Source organism: Equus asinus, chromosome 7, assembly GCF_041296235.1.
Source record: "Equus asinus isolate D_3611 breed Donkey chromosome 7, EquAss-T2T_v2, whole genome shotgun sequence".
Taxonomy (NCBI): Eukaryota; Metazoa; Chordata; class Mammalia; order Perissodactyla; family Equidae; genus Equus; species Equus asinus.
In genome coordinates this window covers 61522158-61543380 of record NC_091796.1, presented here as the reverse complement: position 1 = coordinate 61543380, position 21223 = coordinate 61522158, and positions in this window count along the sequence as shown.

Genomic DNA, 21223 nt, shown 5'->3' with positions numbered 1-21223 from the left:
CAAAAGCTGGTTCTTTCAAAAGATCAGCAAAATTTACAATCATTTAGGTAGATCAACCAAGAAGAAAAGAGAAAAAGCTTCAAATTACTAGAAGCAGAAATAAAAGAGAGGACATTCCTAATGACCTTACAGAGATTTTTTAAAGGATCATAAAATAATACTATGAACAACTGAATACCAACAAATTAGATAAACTAAGTGAAACTGACAAGTTCTTTGAAAGACACAAACTACTGAAACTACCTTAAAAATACTAGACAATCTGAATAAACCTATAACAAGTGAAGAGATTGAATTGGTAATCGAAAGCTACCCACAAAGAAAAACTCAGGCCCAGAGAGCATCACTGCTGAATTTTACAACACATTTAAAGCATTAATACCAATTCTCCACAAATTCTCCTAAAAAAATAGAAGAGGAGGGAACACTTCCCAACTCATTTTATAAGGCCGGTATTACCATGATACCCAAACCAGACAAAGAAATCACAGGAAAAGAAAACTAAAGACCAATATCTCTTGTGAATATGGGCACAAATATCCTCAACAAAATACTAACAAACTGAATACAGCAGCATCTAAAAAGAATTATACACCATAACCAAGTGAGATTTAACCCAAGGATACAAGTTTGGTTCAACATCTGAAAATCAATTGATATGATACATCATTATCAATAGAAGGGGGAAAAAATCACATGATCATCTTAATAGATGCAAAAAAAGCATTTGACAAAATCCAACACTGTCTCGTGATAAAAACACCTGATAAACTAACAATAGAAGGGAACTTTCTCGACGTGATAAAGACCATATATGAAAAACCCACAGCTAACATCATATTTAATGTTGAAAGACTGGATGTTTTCACCCCAAATGTTAGGAACAAGACCAGGATGTCTGCTCTCACTACCCCTATTCAACATTATACTTGAGGTTCTCACTAGGGCAATTAGGCAAGAGAAAGAAATAAAAGACATCTAGATTGGAAAGGAAGAAGTATAACTATTGTTATTCACAGTTGACATGATCTCGTGGATAGAAATCCTAAGAAATCCACTAAAAAAAACTAGTAAACTAGTTCTGCAAGGTTTCAGGATACAAGATGAATATAAAAACATCAATTATATTTCTATGCATTTGAACAATCTGAAAACAAAATTAAGAAAATTTCATTTATAATAGAATCATAAAAAATAAAATATTTAGAAGTAAATTTAACAAAAAAAGTACAAAGTTATACTCTGAAAACTACAAAATGTTGAAAGATCTAAATAACAGGAGAAACATCCTATGTTCATGGATTGGAAGACTTAACATGGTTAAGATGGTGCTACTCCCTAGACTGATCTACAGATTCAACGCAATCCCAATCAGATTCCCAGCTGACAAGCTGATTTAAAAATTCATATGGAATTGCAGGGGATCCAGAATAGCAAAAATGATCTTGAAAAAGAACAGAGTAGAAGGACTCATACTTCTCAATTTCAAAACTTACTACAAAACAATGTTAATTGACCTGGTGTGGTACTAACACAAGAGTAGACATATAGGTTAATTGAGTAGAAATGAGAGTCCAGAAATGAACCCATATATCTATTGTCCACTGATTTTCAACAAGGTTGCCAAGATCATCCAATGGAGGAAAAAATAGACTTTTCAACAAATGGTGCTGGGGAAACTGGATATTTATATGGAAAAGAATGAAGTTGAACCCTTACATCACACCACATACAAAAATTAACTCAAAATGGGTCAAAGGCCTAAGTGTAAGAGCTGAAACTGTAAAACTCTTAGAAGAAAACTTAGGGGCAAATCTTTATGACCTTGTATTTGGCAGAAGATTCTTAGATATGACACCAAAAGCATGTGCAACAGAAGAAAAAATAATACATCAATTGGGCTTCATTAACATTAAAAACTTTTGTGCTTCAAAGGACTTTATCAAGAAAGTAAAAAGACAGACAACAGAATGGAAGAAAATATTTACAAAGTACATATCTGATAAAGGACCTGTATCCAGAATATATAAAGAACACTTACAATTCAATAACAAAAAAGACAAATAACCCAATTAAAAAATGGACAAAGTATCTGAATAGACATTTCTTCAAGGAAGAACAGCCAATGAGCACACGGAAAGATGCTCAACATCATTAATCATCAGGGAAATGCAAGTCAAGGGTATAATAAAATACCACTTCACACCCACCAGGATGGCTAAAATAAAAAAGTCAGATAAGCAGTGACAAGGATTTGGAGAAATTGGAACCCTTGGACATTGAGAGTGAGAATGTGAAATGGTGCAGCCCTTTTGGAAAACAGTCTGGCATTTCTTTCAATTATTAAACATAGAGTTACCAGATGACCTAGAATCCCACTCCTAAGTAGATACCCAAGAGAAATGAAAACCTATGTACACACAAAAACTTTTACATGAATGTTTATAGTAGCGTTATTCATCATAGCCAAAAGGTGGAAATAACCCAAATGTCCATCAATATTTGAATAGGTTCACGGAGAATGGATAAACAAAATGTGGTATATCCATACCACATTTTAATAATGGAATATTATTTGGCCAGAAAAAGGATTGAAGTACAGATACATGCTACAACATGGATGAACCTTGATAAAATTATGCGAAGTGGAAGAACACACAGAAACAGAAGACCACATATCGTCTGATTCCATTCACATGAAGTGTCAAGAACAGGGACATCGATAGAGACAAGAAGTAGCTATTAGGGGTTGAGTAGGACTGAGGGTTAAGGATAGTGGAATAGAGGGGGGATAACTAAAGGGTACGGGGTTCTGTTTGAGGTGATGAAAATGTTCTAAATAAACCATGGTGATGGTTGCACATATTTTTGGATTTATTAAAAATCATTGAATTGTACACTTTAATGAGTGAACTATATGGTGTGTGACTCATATCTCAATAAAGCTGTTTTTTTTTAAAAAGAAAAAGCCTACCATGAACTTAACATAGCACTAAACATTTTACATAACAATATCTCATTTCTATGTTCCCATTTTGCTGATGAGGAAACTGAGGCTTAAAATGTTTAAGTAGCTATCCCAAGTTCACACTGTGAGGAAGTGGTGGAGCTGGCATTAAGAACTAACTCCCAGTTCACTGTCAGATTTAATATTTGTTAGATTTGATCATGTAATGAGCTAACTGCTTTTCCATTATTATACCGTTTAATTCTTGAAACACCTGCTGTCATGTAAATATTACTTTCCTCACTTTAGAAATAAGGAAACTGATATTCACAGAAACTAAGGAAACTGGCAAAATTTCAAAGCCCATCTTTTTACTGAAATTGCCATGCTTACTCCACTTCATCAGGGCTAAAAGTCCCTGTCTCCACAAAGATTAACAGAAAGTAGCTGAGACCCAAGTACACAGACACTTTGAGTGTACTATGCACATTAAACGGAAAGTTTTAACTACATACAAATGAAAGAATAGATCCAAACCTAGAAAAAAACACATCCGCAATTGAAACAAAGTCATCAGTGCATTATTTCAACTTATTTATGATTTGGTCTCAGCTTAGTATACTACATAAATGCAAAGACCGCCCTCCTAAAAGCCAAAATTTTCAAAGCACTAATTTGATTCAAGAGTAATGTGTTTTGAGTCTGCATTCTATGTCTACTTATTTATTTAGCGGAATTGCAGATCAGCTTAAAAAGTCCATTAATGGCGAAATAACCTCTTTTAGAAGGGTAATTGTACAAAATGTGTCAGTACTTTTATAGAGAATAAAATGCTTAATAAGAAGCTTTGCCTTCAGAGATTTCTGAAATTCGGGCCTATAGAGGCAACGCACATCTGCCAGCGGGATCCACCAGGTCAAGTCTCTTGCAGAGCTTTCCTAAGAACAACTCAAAGAACAATGAGCAGACCCTAAGGCTGGGAGAATAAGGGGGTGGCAGGCGGCAGGAAGCTGTCCTTGGGATAGGAGGAAGGACGCCCAGAGGGACCTTCCTTATCCCATTATGCTCTCTCCTTCCTCCCCATCCTGAGAAACGAACAAAGAGGCAGACAGAGTACCATCCCCTAGAAAGAGAACAGAATCCGCGCCTAAGAGGAGAGAAGCAGCGAATTCTACTTGATTCTTCCTAAAGCACTTTTGGGGCAAGAACTCTTACTGTCGCAGGGTAGTGTTCAGGGTATGAAAGCACTGGTTTCTGTTTAAAGATAAGCAATCAGGGGGCCGGCTGGGTTAAGTTAAGTTAACTTAACTTTTTTAAGTGCGGTTAAAGTTTTAACGGTTAAGTGTTTAAAGATAAGCAATCAGGGGGCCGGCTGGGTGGCGCAGCAGTTAAGCGCGCACATTCTGCTTCTCGTTGGCCCGGAGTTTGCCGGTTCGGATGCCGGGTGTGGACATGGCGCCGCTTGGCAAAAGCCATGCTGTGGCAGGCGTCCCACGTATAAAGTAGAGGAAGATGGTCATGGTTGTTAGCTCAGGGCCAGTCTTCCTCAGCAAAAAGAGGAGGTTTGGCAGTAGTTAGCTCAGGGCTTATCTTCCTCAAACCAACAAAAATAAGCTATCATATGTTTCTATAGAAGAGTATGAGAACTATATTTAAAGGCCACCAACCAGTCAGACAAATCTGTGACACCATGAGGGGCCCGCAAGAGTGGGTTTCATGGGAGCAGCTTTCTTTGCATGCAAAATATTTTTTTACATCATTGCCTCAGCAAGGTACCTATTCTCTTTAAGGTTCTCGGAACACCAAATGTAATACAATCTTCTGAGAAGAGCAGAGAAAAACCTCAAGAGAGCTAGTTAAATATCTGTGCAAGTATTGTCTGAGAGATCTAGGGTGATTTGGCATTTTCCCAGGAAAGTCAGTCCTCCAGCTGCTGGCTTGTCAGATTTCCAACCTGAGACTATTTCTTGAATTCCAACTTCTGAAAGTATAAAAAATTTTAAGACCCTGAAAGCTTTCAGAAAAGAATTCACAGCCAGTTCAAGTTAACCAAAAGCCTGGGTTATCTGCTCTTCTCAGTGTGTTGGTAACAGAAGCAATCAGAGTTTCTTCTAAAATAAAGAACTGACGCTTCTTGCAGTGCAAGTGCCTGCTTCCTTCGAGCCCACACAAAGGGCCCTGGACTAGCATATCTTTTGTTGGCTTCAGTTTCAGCCATGATTTTGAATAACATTGAGAGAAAAGATGTGCTAGAAAACATTTCAGGTGTCTGTGTCTCTGAGAAGATGTGGGAACAATTCTTGCTGGGAGAGGAAGCCTGCGCACTCTAATGGGAAAGAGAAGAAAGAGGAGAGGAAGCCTGCACACTCTAATGGGAAAGAGAAGAAAGACGAGGAGGAAGTGAGTGCTTGGCTCTTGCCCTCTCTCTCCCAGCTCTGTTGCAGTTTTCTGCAAATGTCTTCAGATAGCTTATCTAGACAGCAGCTGACACAGGCAACTGATTCACTTTGGGTTGAAAAAGTGATCTCTTGAGGATAACAATCTCTTTAGTCTGTGAGGGCAGAATTGTTGCTCACTCTTTCTGTAATACAAAAAAAAAAAAAATCAACTTAGAAACAAAACATATGGATGCAAGTTGTCAGTCACCCACTTCCAGGCAGTTGGCTTCTTTTATGTATTCCACTAGATGGGCAAACATGACTGGATGATGGTGTGCTGTGACTCCCAGCTAAGCGCCAGCATCCTCCCCACTCCTCCTGGCTTTGGCTTTCCTCTTGTTTGGTTGGACAGCGATTAGTGTGAGAGTGAGATGAAATTTCTAGGCCTTCTTTCCACATTGCCTGACATCCTTTGACCTTGTGTCCTCATGAAGAGACTTCCATCAGAGTAAGGCTCCTGGCCTCTCCCACTTTATCCCCACTCCTCCCTGTGGGAAGACTCGTCACATCTTCCTGGACAGCTTGACAGATGGATTGAGCATGCTCACGTCAGGCCCTTTCGGGCACCTTGTCAGGGTCTGCCTGTCCACAGAGTGGTCTAACCTCCACCCGACCTTCCTGGGTGGTCTACCTCTGTGGGAGAGGTGGAGAGGGTGGGAGGGATCTGTGGTTGGCAAGTGGTTGGGTGAGTTTAATTCTGGAGAGTCGTTTAGAGTTAGGAAGCCTACTCTGGCCATACACCTAAGCTTCATCCTCTAATCCAGCATCTATTTAAGATAATGCTGATTTTTTAAAATCTCCTTCTGCCATAGTCAAATTAATAGAGACAGACAGTAGAATAGTGGTTGCTGGGATTAGGGGGTGGGTAAAACATGGAGTTATTGTTTAATGGGTATGTAGTTTCAGGTTGGCAAGATGAAATGGGTTCTGGAGATGGATGGTGGTGATGATTACACAATGAAATGAAAGTACTTAGGTACTTAAAACCACTGAACTGTACACGTAAAAATGGTTAAAGTGATCAATCTTATGTTATGTGTATTTTACCACAATAAAAAAAATTGGAAAAAATAATCTCCTTCTGTCTAATTCCTATGGCTTTGCTCCTCAGGCATGGACAGGTTCTGTTAGTTTCAGTGACTTAAAGGAGCCATAAGCTGAAGATACTTTAAAGGAGACTTCACCCCAAGGCCTTTTGTTCTATAAAAGGACTTCCGCTCAGAATAACATTCTGGCCTCTCTCCACTTTCTCACTCACTCTCTTCTTTGAGAGGAAAAGTGACTTGTCCTGCTGGGCAAGCTCTTACCCGCTGTCTCAGGATGAGCCTGCCTGCAGGAGCTGCTGTGGAAGGCAGCCTGTGCATCTCTATGGAAGATGCTTTGGTTGTCTAGATCTTCTCAGAGCTGGGTAGGTGACTGTAACTCAGAAATGAAGTGTTAGGAAGTTCTTCAGCCGAGCTTTTGTTCATTTGTTCATCTACCAAATCTTTATTGACTATTGATTATTTCCAAGGCACTGTTTTAAGCACTTGGGACAGAGTAATAAAGCTGTTATCTTTTTTTCTCTATTTTCCCAATTTCTGGATCTCATTGCTTCATTTGGGAAGAAAAAAAAAAAAAAGCTGGGGAAGGAAAGAAAAAGGTGTTATGTATTGACCCCCTTAACCTCTACAATTAACATATTCTTATTCTAGTTAGTTCAATATGGAATACATATCAAATTCTCCATATGTCCGAAACTAAAGTCAGTTCTTTCCCACTGCCTTACTTTCTAAATCCTGGCAAATGCCAGAAATATGGAAATTTAGAAAGGAAAGCTAAAGGAAAACAACAAAAAATCAGGACAGAATCAGATCTCATGCTTAGAGGTTAGCACTAACAGGAACCAACATAAAACGGGTCAGATTAGCCATCTGCAGAAATCATCGCAGGAAATAAGCCACCCAAAAGATGATTCACAGACATATTGCTAGCAATTTGAGGGTGCTTTCTAAGGCTCCCCAGGGGTCTAGCATGCTTCCCTAAAAGGGAAGTTAGCAATTTAAAATGTAACTGGTAGAAGATTAGCAGTAATTTAAGAAATTGCAAACTGTCATAAGGAAATGATAGAGGTTTTGGATGACAGATAAAGAATATAGACAAAGAATAGTATCGTAGAATTTGTCAGTGTGTCCTCACAGTCTCTGGGGAAGGAAACAGGCTGATTCTAAAGACTACAAGGGTGTATCTTAGGAATATTCCTGGGACTAAGAAGAGCCATTCATCTTCTTCAATAGTTGGATAGCCCCTAATTACAGCAGCTCGATCTGTTCTTATTCCGTGCTCACTAATCAACATGCTGATCCAACAGAGGGCCAAGCACCAGTTCCCATCTGAGTGGCCCAGTGGTCATGAGCAAATGACTGCTAACAGTCATCCCATTAGATATAATCCCCAAGGTAAATTAATGAACAGGTATACTCATTTCCAAACCACACTTAGTGAGTGGTATCAAAGGACTTGATCCTCTAGAGCCTGCTAATCTTAGATCACTAATAAAATTAACGTGCACTCTACATGTGTTGCTCTCATCCAGGTTCGGGTGTATCAGCCATGGGACATAAACAACTAGTTTGTCTCTCTCTCTCTCTCATTCTTTCTTAAGTCCCCTCCACTTCAGTCATTTCCCATTCACTCAGGCTCAATATCTTAAAAACTTTCTTTGAATTCTGTATCTACATCAGATTCTAACACACTAATCAAATCCAATGGATTTTTCCTTCTTATCCTTTCTTCCATCTAAGTCTAGGCCTTGAGGATATCATAATTATGTGGTGGCAAAGTATTTCAAAGTACAAAGTGATGTGATTGCCCATGCCCACTCCCACTCCCACCTAAGTCATTCATTTGTTTCCTAAGAGGCCCTTCCAGATCAGAGTTAGGTAGGAGATGCCCACTGTCATTGTGGAACCCATTGTAGAACCAGGAAAAAACAAGAGGCAGCAAATTCTTGATTCTTAAGTTCAAAATCCTTGAGGTAATACTGAAAGATTCAGATCCACATGCACAACTCCCCTATCTAGACTAAAAAAAAAGAATCTCGAAGTTGCTAAGGAGGGAAATGAGGGGAGGGGAGTTAAACATGGATGTGAGAGTTTGTGTCCTACCCTCTGCCCTCTCAGTATGAGTCCTGAGAGAGGACATAATTGGTTTTCTTATTTGAGTGTGGGGACTCATGAACAGAAAGTTCTTCTGGTAGAGTGGGACTGGGAGCCAGCAGACAGCAAAACTGGGAGAGAAATCCCCCATGGCCCTGCCGTCACTGAGAAGAAGCTGCAAGCTGAAACTGGTGGTGTGGCTCACATGCAAATGACAGCTGGAGACAGTTCACCTAGTGCCCTGTGGGCAGAAGCGGTGTGGATGGTGTCTGAAAGTTGCCATGGCCTTCCAATTCTGGAGACTAAGGTCATCTAAGAGAGGGACCTGCAAGGGATATCCCAGTCAGAATGAGGGAACTTCTCTTTAGGAGGATTCTGTGTGGACAACCTCTTCTCCCAGTGAGCATCCAGGCTTTGTCTGAGGGACCACCATCGCATGCCCACATAGAGGACAAGATGAGTAACATTGGGAACAAGCTCCACCGTAGTGTGGAGAAGGTTAAAATGAATGTCTCCCACGTACACCTTCCACCCCTTCCTGAAATGATGGAGTCCAAAAAGCTGAGAAAACACAGAATTGGACTTGTTTTACCTGGAAGTGACTAGAGTAAATTTTCTTCAGCAAGTAGAAGGGAATTAAAATGAATTCTAGGGGCTGACCTGGTGGTATAGTAGTTAAGTTCGCACGCTCCACTTTGGCGGCCCAGGGTTCACAGGTTTGAATGCTGGGTGCAGAACTAGCACCACTCACCAAGCCACGCTGTGGCAGCACCCCACATAAAATAGAGGAAGATTGGCACAGATGTTAGCTCACTGACAATCTTCCTCACACACACACACTCAAAAATGAATTCTAGAAAATGAGGACAGTTATGGGTTTTCTTCGTGTTCTTGTTGCACACTTGACTAGGGCCTCTAAAATTTGTACCTGCTACCCCCCTCATATTACTAAAATATCTTTTTAATAAGCTCTCTGCATCCAGCTTACATACTGCTGCCAAATTAATCTTCCTAACTGCCTACTTTAACAGTACATTTGATGGTCCCTGTTGCTTTCAGGATGAAGTCCAAAGTCTTAATCCCTGAGGCATTGTGAAAGGCCCTTCACCATCTGCTCCCCAACTACTTTTGAACATTTCACCTTCTGCCACCTTCAGTAGAACCCTCTGGCTCCTGAAAGCCATCCCTCTGACTTCCAGCTTCTATGTCTTTGTTCATCATCTTCTCTAACCAGCTTCACCACATCTAAAATGTTCTCCCTGTTTCTTTATTTTATGTAAATCTCAATTTACCTTATCATTTTCTTAACATATTTTTAAAGTCCATCCTTGCAGTTTTCTTAACACACCTACCCATTTTCATTCGCTATGTCATAAGAAAAGTAGTGATGAGTTGCCCCGAGAAATGAGAGAAAGGTTAGATTCTCTCAATATGGGGTTGTCAGGGAAGGCCCCATAGAAGTATGTATATGTGCTGGGTGATAAAAGTGGGTAAGATAAAGATATACAGAGATGGAGAAGGTAGGGTAAGAGGAGTCTACAAGGAAGAGGTAAAACCATGAGCAAGGAAATTACCCACTGGGGATTGCTGAATGGTTGAATCAAGCACAAGCTGAGTTCCATTTTCTTAAAGCCTAAAAGATTTGTTGTCTGTACCACCTACTTTTGTATGTAACTGAGATCTATGTCTATACCATATCATCTCTCTATATATACCACCTTTTCTAATTTATCTATCAACCTACCTATTGGAATGGTTTAGGCACATGACTTGTCTCCAAGTAGCTGGATGTGGGTGACACATCTTAAAGATCACAGATAATTTCTGACTGAGTGGCACCACCTTTATTAATGAAATGAAAGTTTAAGTAATAAATGAAAGGTTAAGGAAACTTAAATTCTGAATCTGAGCACTGGCTTCTCTGTGGAGCTAATTGCCATTTATTTTCCCATTTAGTGTTTCTAGGAAATGAATGTCTAAGGTGACAGATGTACAGATTCTGAGAGTTAACAGTGATAATTACAGAATCTGGATATAACAAAAGCAGCTAGAGGGAAGATAGTAGATGTGGAAGAGAGAACAAGATAATCCAACAGAAGGATAACTGATTTTCCTAATATACATAGCTAAAACAAAACCAAACAAGGCAGTTCAAGCAAGCATATAGTAAAGATTTTGTTTAATGCAGGCTTATATGCTCCGTTGCCCAGTGGAGCCTCTGCTGCGCAAGTCACTGCTGTAGGAGCCAGTTCTTCCCCGCAGAATGTTCAGCTTCTAACATTACAAATTGGAGAACTAAATCTTTTTCCCGTAGGAAAAACAAATAGTGGTTAAATTCTTTTAGGATTCGTTCAAGTAAATTTTGATGGGCTTTTGTGGGCTGATTTCAGTACAGAGTCACTGTTTTTGGTATTGTTTCTATGTGGAAGTATGTCCTGAGTGTCAAAGCCCTAACTTAGAGATAAACCTCTAGAGCGTAAATCACTTTTTAATTTGGGAACTATCTGTATTTCTTTTGTAATAGCTTCAGAACCTATCAGAAAACTATTTCAGAACAGGCATCTAGTAAATACCTGTTGGAAAAAGAGTGAATGTATGCAGGTGCTTAATTCCAAATTCACTGCTTAAGAAGATTAACAGTTTGTGTGCTGGATGGGAAATGCTCACGTTCTTCAAGCAATAATTATGGGGAATCACAAGCATGAAATAGTTACTACCCACTAAAAGTAATAATAAATCTTATCACAACCAGGCAGAGATGGTGGTTCAAATAATTGTGTTTTCTTGGAAGCCGTAGATGGGACAAAACTTTGACGTGGATCTGCAACATGAAAGGAAGGATTCAAAGGACCTCAGAAGTAAGAAGGACCCGTGATTCCACAACTCTTTTAGAAAAAGTATATGACAATTTCCACTCTTAAACCATATTTGATTCATTTATTCACTAATTCATTTTTTTATTTATGTTTTTTCATTTATTTACTCAACAAATGTACTAGCTTCCTACCAATGCAGTAACCAATACGACAGATTTAATAGCTTAATACAACACAAACGTATTATCTCACAGTTACGGAGGTCAGAAGCACAGGTGAAAATCACAGCATCAGCCAGCTGGGCTCTTATCTGGAGGCTCAGAAAACAATCCGCTTGTAAGCCCATTTGAGTTGTTGGCAGAATCCAGCTCGTTACAGATGTAGGACAACGTCTTCCTTCCCTTTCTGGCTGCCAGCTGGGGGCTGCCCTCAGCTCCTAGACGCCCTTCTCCGGTCTGTGCATGTGGGCCTCTACATACAAGAGCCAACAACAGGGCATTCATCCTGCTGCCGCTTGGAACGTCCCTAACTTCCTGTTATCAGAATAACGGACAGGCCCACCCCATCTTAAGGTCCATAACCCTCATTATATCTCTGAAGTCCCTTTTGCCATGAAATGTCACTCATTCACAGGATCCAGGAATCTGGGCGTGAACTTCTTCAGGCGGCCATTCTGCTTACCACAGCCGACAATAACTTTTATTGTGACAAACATTTTTTATGTTTGATAACTTCTGGACTCGGTGAATAGCAGGGAGAAAAGCTGATCATTAACCTTGCTGAAGGCCTGACAAGAAGCAATCTTGTAGTCACGTGCTTCGTGAGTAACTTCATTTTTCAGCCTTTGAAAAAAATAATTCCAAACCCTTAACTATATTAGTGGTTCTCCTTGGTTTACTCTAAAAATTATCAAAGTGTATTTTTTATTATGTAATCATGAACAGCATACAGAAATTGCACACAAATATATGGCAAGGATATGACGTGTGTAACTAATCTATTGCTGAATCTTTTACCATGTGAAGAAGTGAGAATTCTCATACGCTGTTGCTGAGAGGAAATTTCTGGAGGATGATTTGCCAACACATAGAAAAGCCCTAAAATATGCATATTCTTTGGCATATAAGTTGCCCTTCTAGGAATTTCTCTTAAAGGAATAATAATGGATATGGATAAAGTTTTCATTAGAAAGATATTCAAGACAGCATAACCTGATAGTAAAAGATTAATGCAATCTAAATATACAAGGACAAGAAAATGGTTAAATACACTATACTTCTTTCATACAGTGAAATACAGTCATGGCTGTGTAATGATACTTCGGTTGCCAACAGACCACATGTGTAATGATGGTCCCATAAGATTAGTACTCTGCAGGGTCAGCAAAGCCCCAAGGCGTCAAAGTATCAAAAAATATAGAGTAAAAAGACATGGTTAACACACTTTCTGTGGTTTCCATGTCGCTACTGAGAACTAACAATCCCTAGATACATCCCCCCTGAGATGTGTCACATAGCTTCTTTGGGATTCTATTCCTTCCCCAGGAGGTCACCAGAAGAGCAGGTCCTCTTTCCCTGGGACCCTTGGGCATATTTCCCCTCCTAGTCTAGGGAACGCCCCACCCTTCCTTCTCTAGAACACAAGCCTTTTTGTCTAACCCAACCCTTCCTGGTGAGCTTTCATAATGTATTTGGTGGCTCATTATAGCCAGAGCTTGAACCTCCAAAACTGGTTACCCTTTCCTTAAGGGCTGGAAAGTTTCAACCTGCCAGGAGATGACGGAAACATTTTCCATTTTGTTCTTCTGGTATCACAAGGAAAGGGAAGAAAAAAACAGTTTAGTTTTTATATTTAAGGTCTGACCATTTATATCCAGTCACATATATACATGTATGTGTACATATATGTAATTTATATGTATTGTTGATATCATATAAAAACAAAGCTATTTAGTAATCTGAATAGCCCTGTCCATTCGTTATGGCCTATGTCAATTGCCACTTTTTGGTTTTCTCGTCAATTCTGTCTTCCCTCCACTAATTTTAATTTTTCTTCCTTTTGTTCAATAGTGGTTGGTCATGCCTCTTTATATCACTTTTCCCTCTGAATTACCGTTATTTGTACGTGTGTATGTGTTTTCTACAGAAATGTTCATTTTTGTGTGAAAATCCGATACTTGCACATATAATAGGATCTAAAAAGAAAGGATCAAATGGACATGATCACTTGCAAAAACTAATAACATTCAATAGTAAGATAAGAGGAAACCCCTCTGGCTTTATCTTGTGTGGTGTGTGTGTGTCGATTTCAAAGTTTTAACAAAAGTCCTGTCCCTCTGAATAAACCATGAGAAGAAAAGAGTGCTCATGAGTAGAGAGCTGGCTATAAACACTCTGGAAGTGAGGCCTAAATCTAGTTCCGCCTACTGTGTAAAATCTGATCCAGAGCCATTCGAAGAGGAGAGAAAAGAGGAGACGGTAAAGAACTGTGGAGAACAGACTAGAGAAAAACTTGAAACATGAGTAAATACATATCTGAGGTGGGAGATTTGTGATATTCTCTGTCATCTACACCCGAAACAGGCCTTGGAAATATACCTGTCCTCAAGGAGATGTCATTCTATAGCTGGGAGAACTGACATGAGTTCCAGACTCTGCTTCTAGGAAGAAACAAAGACTCTCTAGGGCCAATCTGATAACTCCAAGTGTAGTTCAGTAACAAAAAATATGACCTAAAATTGCAAAAGATGACTTTACATGGAAACGTGTGTGTTATAGATGGGGTAGGTGCTGAAGCCCTGTTTAATCTCTTTGAATGCCTAAACGGAATAGAAACTTCTCTTTGGAACCATGCCACACTTGGAGATTTTTCTCCATGCTGCAGTGAGTTCTTATTTCACTTTCGAGGTCTACTGGTCTGTAGCCCTGATTGAGCGGAAAGGAATAGATTCTGAGTTAGTGTATAAAGGTTGTAACAACAATGTAAAGAATAGCCAGAGTGGGTTAAAAATTCTGTGCCATTCTCTTGAAGACTGGGTCTTTTAGTTTTGATTAAAAAGATCACAGAGAAGGAATTACTTAGATCTCTTCCTAAGGGGCTTGCTGGCTAAGAGACCATGTTGATAAAACAAGGACGATTAACTGCGTTCTCTTTCTGGTATGTCGCCCAGACTCCCTTTGGGTGAATGATGAGGCCTGGCTTTGGTTACGTAGATCGCTGATTAGGTTTTTCAGGTGGGGACAACTAAGAAAAAAGCAAGAATACAATACATGATGTATCTAATTGTGATCTTTATGCATTCAACTCTGTGAAATTAATGACAAACATTTACACCTATCTTTAATTTCTTGGTATAAAAATGGGATAAAATATGGAAAAAAGTTAAAAAAAATACACCAAGGCAAAGTAAAATTTATAATCATTAAGCTTTGACTGCCATCAGTACCTTCAATATAAATTTATTTTCCTCATTGGGCCTAAATAAAAAACAAACATCCCACTCAGTCTGAGTCTCTATCTACGCTCAGAAACTTTTCCGTTCTGCTCGCTCATTGTGCGTTGTATTGAAGACCTTAGAGCAATAGGATACAAACATTTGTCACTTTGGTCTATCCTGCCTTCGAGTGACAAAGCCTGTGTTATCTGCCAACCTTAATTACTGTGGATAGGTCCTTATCAGTACCTTGCAAGTGGCTGATCCTGCCCCTCAAGTTATGGTCTTGGACAACACTGAGAAGACATGGGATGCCTTCTTTGCTAAGGCCTGGAATTCCTCTACCCAGCTGAGAGGGAAACAGCCCTGAGGAGACCCATCCATGGAAATGTTACTCTCCTTCCTATTGGGCCGCTTACTTGGCAACCACAGGCGTGTATCACCCGGTCACCAGAAATGGATTTAACATTGGAATCGCTCTGCTTCATCCTGAGTTCTCTTATTTTACAACCATTCCCAATGCTTTCCACAATCACTTTTTATCCTAAGGGAGTTTTGATTTTTTTTTTCTTTGCACCATATTTTTATTATCCAACCTCAGAGAAAAAATACTTATGAACATTCTACCCTCTCATATTCACATTCATTTGTGAATTCCAGACACTTTCAGCTATAGTCTGAATGTCCCTGTGTTACTGATACTAATTCTTCAACATTTAAAGGGCCTTTTCTCTCAGTCTCCAGTTGGCTGTTAGCCTTAAAGTCAGACTCTCAGAAGAGCCAAGTGAAAATGTAAATCATGTTCTTTTAATTAACATCATTCTTGCTTTTCATCGATGTAAGCCTTCCATCTCAGCACTAGAATACAACAGTTTTTGGTGAAGACTTGAACTGAGTCAAAAGGATGGCTTGTTGGCCAAACAATGAAAAGAATAGATAATTGAGAAATGGATATAAATTTCTAAGATAGTATCCCCCCACCCAAATGAATGCAAATACTTGTTAAGTAAAGGATAATTGCATTCTACTGTATAAGGATGAAACCTTAAACACTTTTATGTTATTGGATATATTTACAGCTTTAACTCATAAAACTAACACTGTGATGCAAATTCATAATTGTTATTTCTTTAAGAAATTTTTTCTTTTAAAAAGTATTAATCAAAATATTTCGTATTATGAATATGACATGTTAAATATAGAAGTTTTAGGAAATGTGCCTAGGAAAAAAGAAATTAAAAATTGTTCATAATCTTACCACTTTTAGGATTTGGGGTTTTGGCATACCTATTTCCAGAATGTACGGTATTCACAGGTGAAATCTTATGATACTCAACAAGGTATAAATTATAAATATGAGGTGGTTAAAATTCCTCATTAAATAGTAAGCTTCATTATTTAAATTTTTAGCAAACGTTTAAATTATATCTATAAAAGTCGTCTCTCTGTATTTCATCTCTATGTCTCCCTAAGTCTCTGAAGCCCAGTAAAATGTAGTTATTTTAGATGTGGCTTATGTTTGGAATAACAACTACCCTGACTATAATCAGATATTCATTAAATAAAAAAGGCCAGTGATCAAATGGTTATCGGGGCTCTGCAACAGAGTTCTAAAATTTCCTGGTCAAAGATGGAGTAATATAAACCCCCAAAACCTGTCCAACTGGGTCCCAAATTTCCTGAATGTCCCGAGGGCACTCAGAGCTGCTATGGCGTTGCTCACAAGGGCAGACACTGGCTCACAGGCACAGGAACCCAGGGGCTAATGTGCGCCCTAACTGGGGCCTTCTCTTCCCTGTGGATCCAATAGTACCAGCTTTCCTCTTCCCTCCAGCAAATGTACATAAAGGGAAATTATGCCTGCCTTATCAACTAGAGTTTCTGAGAGTAAATAATGAAAGAGCTAAGGGAAAACTAATAGATCCAAATAATTTAAACCTTCAAAATAAAATCTGAAGGCTTCAAAAGAAAGGCAAATGAGCCATGTCAGGTTGAGGAGGTGGGCCAGGATATTCAGTCCTATCAAAGAAATTTTATTAGCATCAAAAACAGTTTGGGAATAAGTAAGCAGATATAGCTCTGCAAGGTTCAGCATTGAAAGTGATCTTACTTTAAATTTCACAAAGTTTCAAGAGGTGAAGAATAGGGTAAAACATTGAAGAGTACATTTGACATCAGGATCTTCTGAGAATCAACATACTAAGCCAAATGGAAACTATATCTTTTGAAGCTGAAATGAGTCACTGGCAGAGCTTCAGTGTGGGTAAGAAGAAGAGGACAAATTATAGGAATAATGATCTAAATTGTGCTTATTGGATTATAGATTCATAATGGAGTGTTATTAGCATCTTACTTTGTGTTGTGCACCCTGCTAGATGCTTTCACACATATTTTTAGATAATTTTCAAAACAAATTCTGTGAAATTTTGCATCTTCATTTTACATATGAAGAAACAGACATTAGGAAAGTAAGTAATTTACCCAAGATGGAAGAGCTCCTAAGAGGCAGAGCCAACCTTGAGCGCTGTCTTCACAGGCCAGTTAGTTCTAATTCCAGAAGAGGTGTGGAAAGTTGGATAGACCTCACACTGCAGACCTGCACAAGTTCTTCCTGTAGCTGTTACTACAATTTCTTAGACATTATCGGAAAGAATATTAGAAAATAGATACAAAATGTCATAGTACATAAATACTTAATATCATAGTATATTTCTATTTGCAATGATATGTGTGATCTTAATGTACTACTTTTCCAAAAGGAGACATGTCAAAGCTGGAGAAGTTCCAGTGATTGGTAATAAAAACAAATCTGCTCTCAGTAAGTGGTCTCTGTTCAACTCAGTGTATTCCTGATAATATGCTGCTTAACAACATCATCACAACAACAAAAAAAGTTTAAGTGCGCTAATGTTATAATAGTCTTGAATGTAAGTATTTACTTTGCACTTCCTTCCCACCATCTCCTTTCAAACACGAGATGGGTATCTGCTGTTTTTTGCCCTCTCTCCAGCAAGCATCTAGTTCTAGTTATGCTTTTCTTTTGGCCAACCTCCCCCTCCTGCACTTGGAGTTCATTTGCCCGATGAAAGGCTCTGCCATGGTCCCAGGATGAAGTGGATAACCCAGCCTGACTTGTCAGTGTCAAGTGATTGGTTCAGTTAGTCATGTGACTCAGGGTGGTCAGATCAGAGTGAACCCCAGTACCTGATGTATTAGTTTCCTGTGGCTACTGTAACAAATTACCCCAAACCTGGTGGTTTAAAATAACGGAAATTTATTCTTTCACAGTTCTGGAGGCCAGAAGTCTGAAATCGGTTTCACTGAGCCAAAATCGAGGTGTCAGCAGGGCTGTGCTCCCTCTGGAGGCTCTAGGAGAGAATTGTTTCTTGCAGCTTCCAGCTTCTGGTGGCTGCCAGCATTCCTTCACTTACGGCCACATGGCGACCGTCTCTGCCTCCATGGTCACATCACCTCCTCCTCTTCTGTATGTGTGTGGAGTTTCCCTCTGCTTTCTTCCTATAAGAACACTTGTGATTGTATTTGAGGTCCACATGGAAAATCCAGGACAATGTCCCCACGTCAAGTTTCATAACATAATCACATCTGCAAAGACTCTTTTTTTCTTGGTTCCAAGGATTAGGACCTGATATCTTTGTGTGGCCATTATTCAGCCTACTAAACCTGGGCAGAATTAATGAGAGGGAACATTGTCTCTTTTATTCTGGACTGGGTTTTGAGTGTGTGAGCCTGCAGACATCTTGCCACCAAGAGGAGAATACATTACGTGCCTAAGGCTGGGATCAGCAGGAGGATAAAATAAAGAACAACAGAGGGAGATGGAGTCCTAATGACATCATTTCAGGATTCAGCCAGGCCTGAAGCTAGGCCAGCCTCTGGATTATAAGTGGTTAAACCGGTAAGTCCCCTTTTTGCTTAAGCCAGACTTTTTTCTTTTTGTTTACAGAAATACTAGCATAAATTACATCTCCACTATTAGAATTCTGAAAAAGTATTTCATGTTGGATCCATTTCACAATCTTAAAGGCTTTGGGAATTTTCTGCTTAAACTCAATGCTTTGAAATACCCATGCATGCATTTTATGAACGTTTACTTTGAGTCAGAGGTGGAATCAACTCGTTCCCGAGAATTCCTGTTAGGGTTTTTTGCTTTTTCTATTGTCCAGAGATGTTTCTTATCCTCTCTTTTCATGCTGCTTTTCTTTTCGTATTACCTGACTCCCAGTCTATTTCTTTTCCTTTCTCACTTCAAAGGTCTCCTAATTGAAATGTGCTGAAGCAATTGAAATGTGGTACCTTGACGAATTACTGTCAGACACTGTAACCTTTGGACCAGCTAGAATCTTGTCATGAGAGAAGACAGTGTATGTTGGTGGAAGTTTAGAAAAAAGAATCATAAGAAATTTCACACTGGTAAAGTTCTTCCTATGAAGAGAAGGGAAAAAAGAGTCAAGTTGTAAGATGGGCAATGTATCTGTTGACAATTAAAGGAATAAAATGAAATATATGTTGCAGATACAGAGATTTTGGGTACTGTGAAATAATGTAGCTGTTAAGATTCAATTTTAACAAGGCAGCTTTTTAAAGTTTCTAAGAGTGTTTTTGTTAATAAGTTGGTGAAACCTGGACTGAGCAGTCAGATATGTGGCGCATGTGTGACCAGGTGAAAACTAGATTGCCCAGATGGTGACCAATGTTGACACAGGGGAGATCTTTAGGAGATCTGCCAAAGGTTCTCTTCCATTTGATATGTTTATCAATAACTTCAGTCAGGCCAGAAATGGCATGTTTATCAAATTCAAGTGTGACATGAACTGGGAAAGACAGAGATTAACATATTGAATGATAGAATCCAAAATGAACCTGTCAAGCTGGATCTTGAACTAAGTCTAACAAAACCAAATTTAAGTGGCTCCGTATTAGGTTAACATTCCACTCCACAAACCCAAGATGGAAGAACTATGGCGCAATAGCACTTTTGGAGAAAAACAAAAAACTTAACATTTTTGGGTAACTGGTAGATCAACGTGAGCCAAAAATGTGAAAAAGATGCCAGAAGAGTTGACTGAATCTTGGTTCTCTGGCACCACCAGAATGCAAAACTGGGGCAAGGATGATGCTCCATACAGTCACGGTGCTTTCAAGGAGAAGTAGGCAAACTGAGTTTGGTGCAAAGGACAGTGATTGGGTGATAAGTGGCAGGGAACCATGCCATCTGGGGAAGTAGTGAAAGAACAGGGACGCTTAGTGGGAAAAATTATAATTCCTAGATGAATCATAAGATGTATTTTCAAAATTTTAAACCGTACAGAGCCCAGGCCTCATTCTCAGAAATGTAGACTCAGCAGTTAGGCAGGAGACCAGTAATCTATCTTTACAAACAAATCTATCTTTACCAAAATTAATCAGAGAGATTAATTTTTAAAACTCAGATTATATGACTTTTAGAGCAGCTTCCAACTCATTTTATGCTCCTAAGAATTTTTGCTTTCCAAATTGTACATGTATTTCTAAATATTCCATAAAATTGATCTACCCTCAAATATAGATGATGTGTTTACTTTTGGCTGAATCGTGAGTTAGATATTACAGGCCAGTGCTACCGCTTCTCAAACCCTGCCCAGCCCCTGGCCCCCAACCACCTGAGGAGCTTTAGGAAACACCATGCCCCAGCATCGGCCTCAGAGACTATAAATACAGGGCGGGGCCTGGGAATCTCATTTCTAAAAAGTTTCAATGGTACATTGAATGAGACATTCAATGAGACATTTCATTTGCTAAAAAATTTTGTTTTCCATAAAGTGAGAAGTTTTATTTCAGGGACTGTGAGGGAAGAAATGATGCCTGTAGAAACAAAGGCTAGAAAGGCTAACCAACACGAGTTGGTTAATCAGCTACACTTCTACGTCTCCAGATGTGGTGGGTGCCAACAGACCCTCTGCATATCTGCATGTGACACAGAAGGCTCTTGGGATCAGATCCATCGTTTCTGCCCCTTAATTGGTTCTCAGGATTTCATGTGTGTCACCCCATTACTGCTAATGCAAGCTATGTGCCCTCAACTAGGGAAGAGATCCCCAATAATTGTGGGATTCTGTGTGTGAAAAGCAAAGTCACATTTCGTGTTTCAGGCTTGTGAAGCCTTCCTGCAGCCTTATTGATTTGCTCTTATTGTGGTAATCACTGTTCTTTCGTTTGAGTGGTTATTTTAAAATGGGAAAAGAGCCTAAATTAGTGGTATACATTTTAAGACATACATTTGCATCCATCATAAACTCTAATTTATACTTTGGCCAAATAATTTTAACAGTTGCTATAAAATCAGTTATTTAATAATAGTTTTTACTACCATATTGAATGCAGCAGGAGACAAGTTTAATAGCTTCATGTCCACAACAAATTTCCAGCTATTATTTGCACATCCCACATGCCTT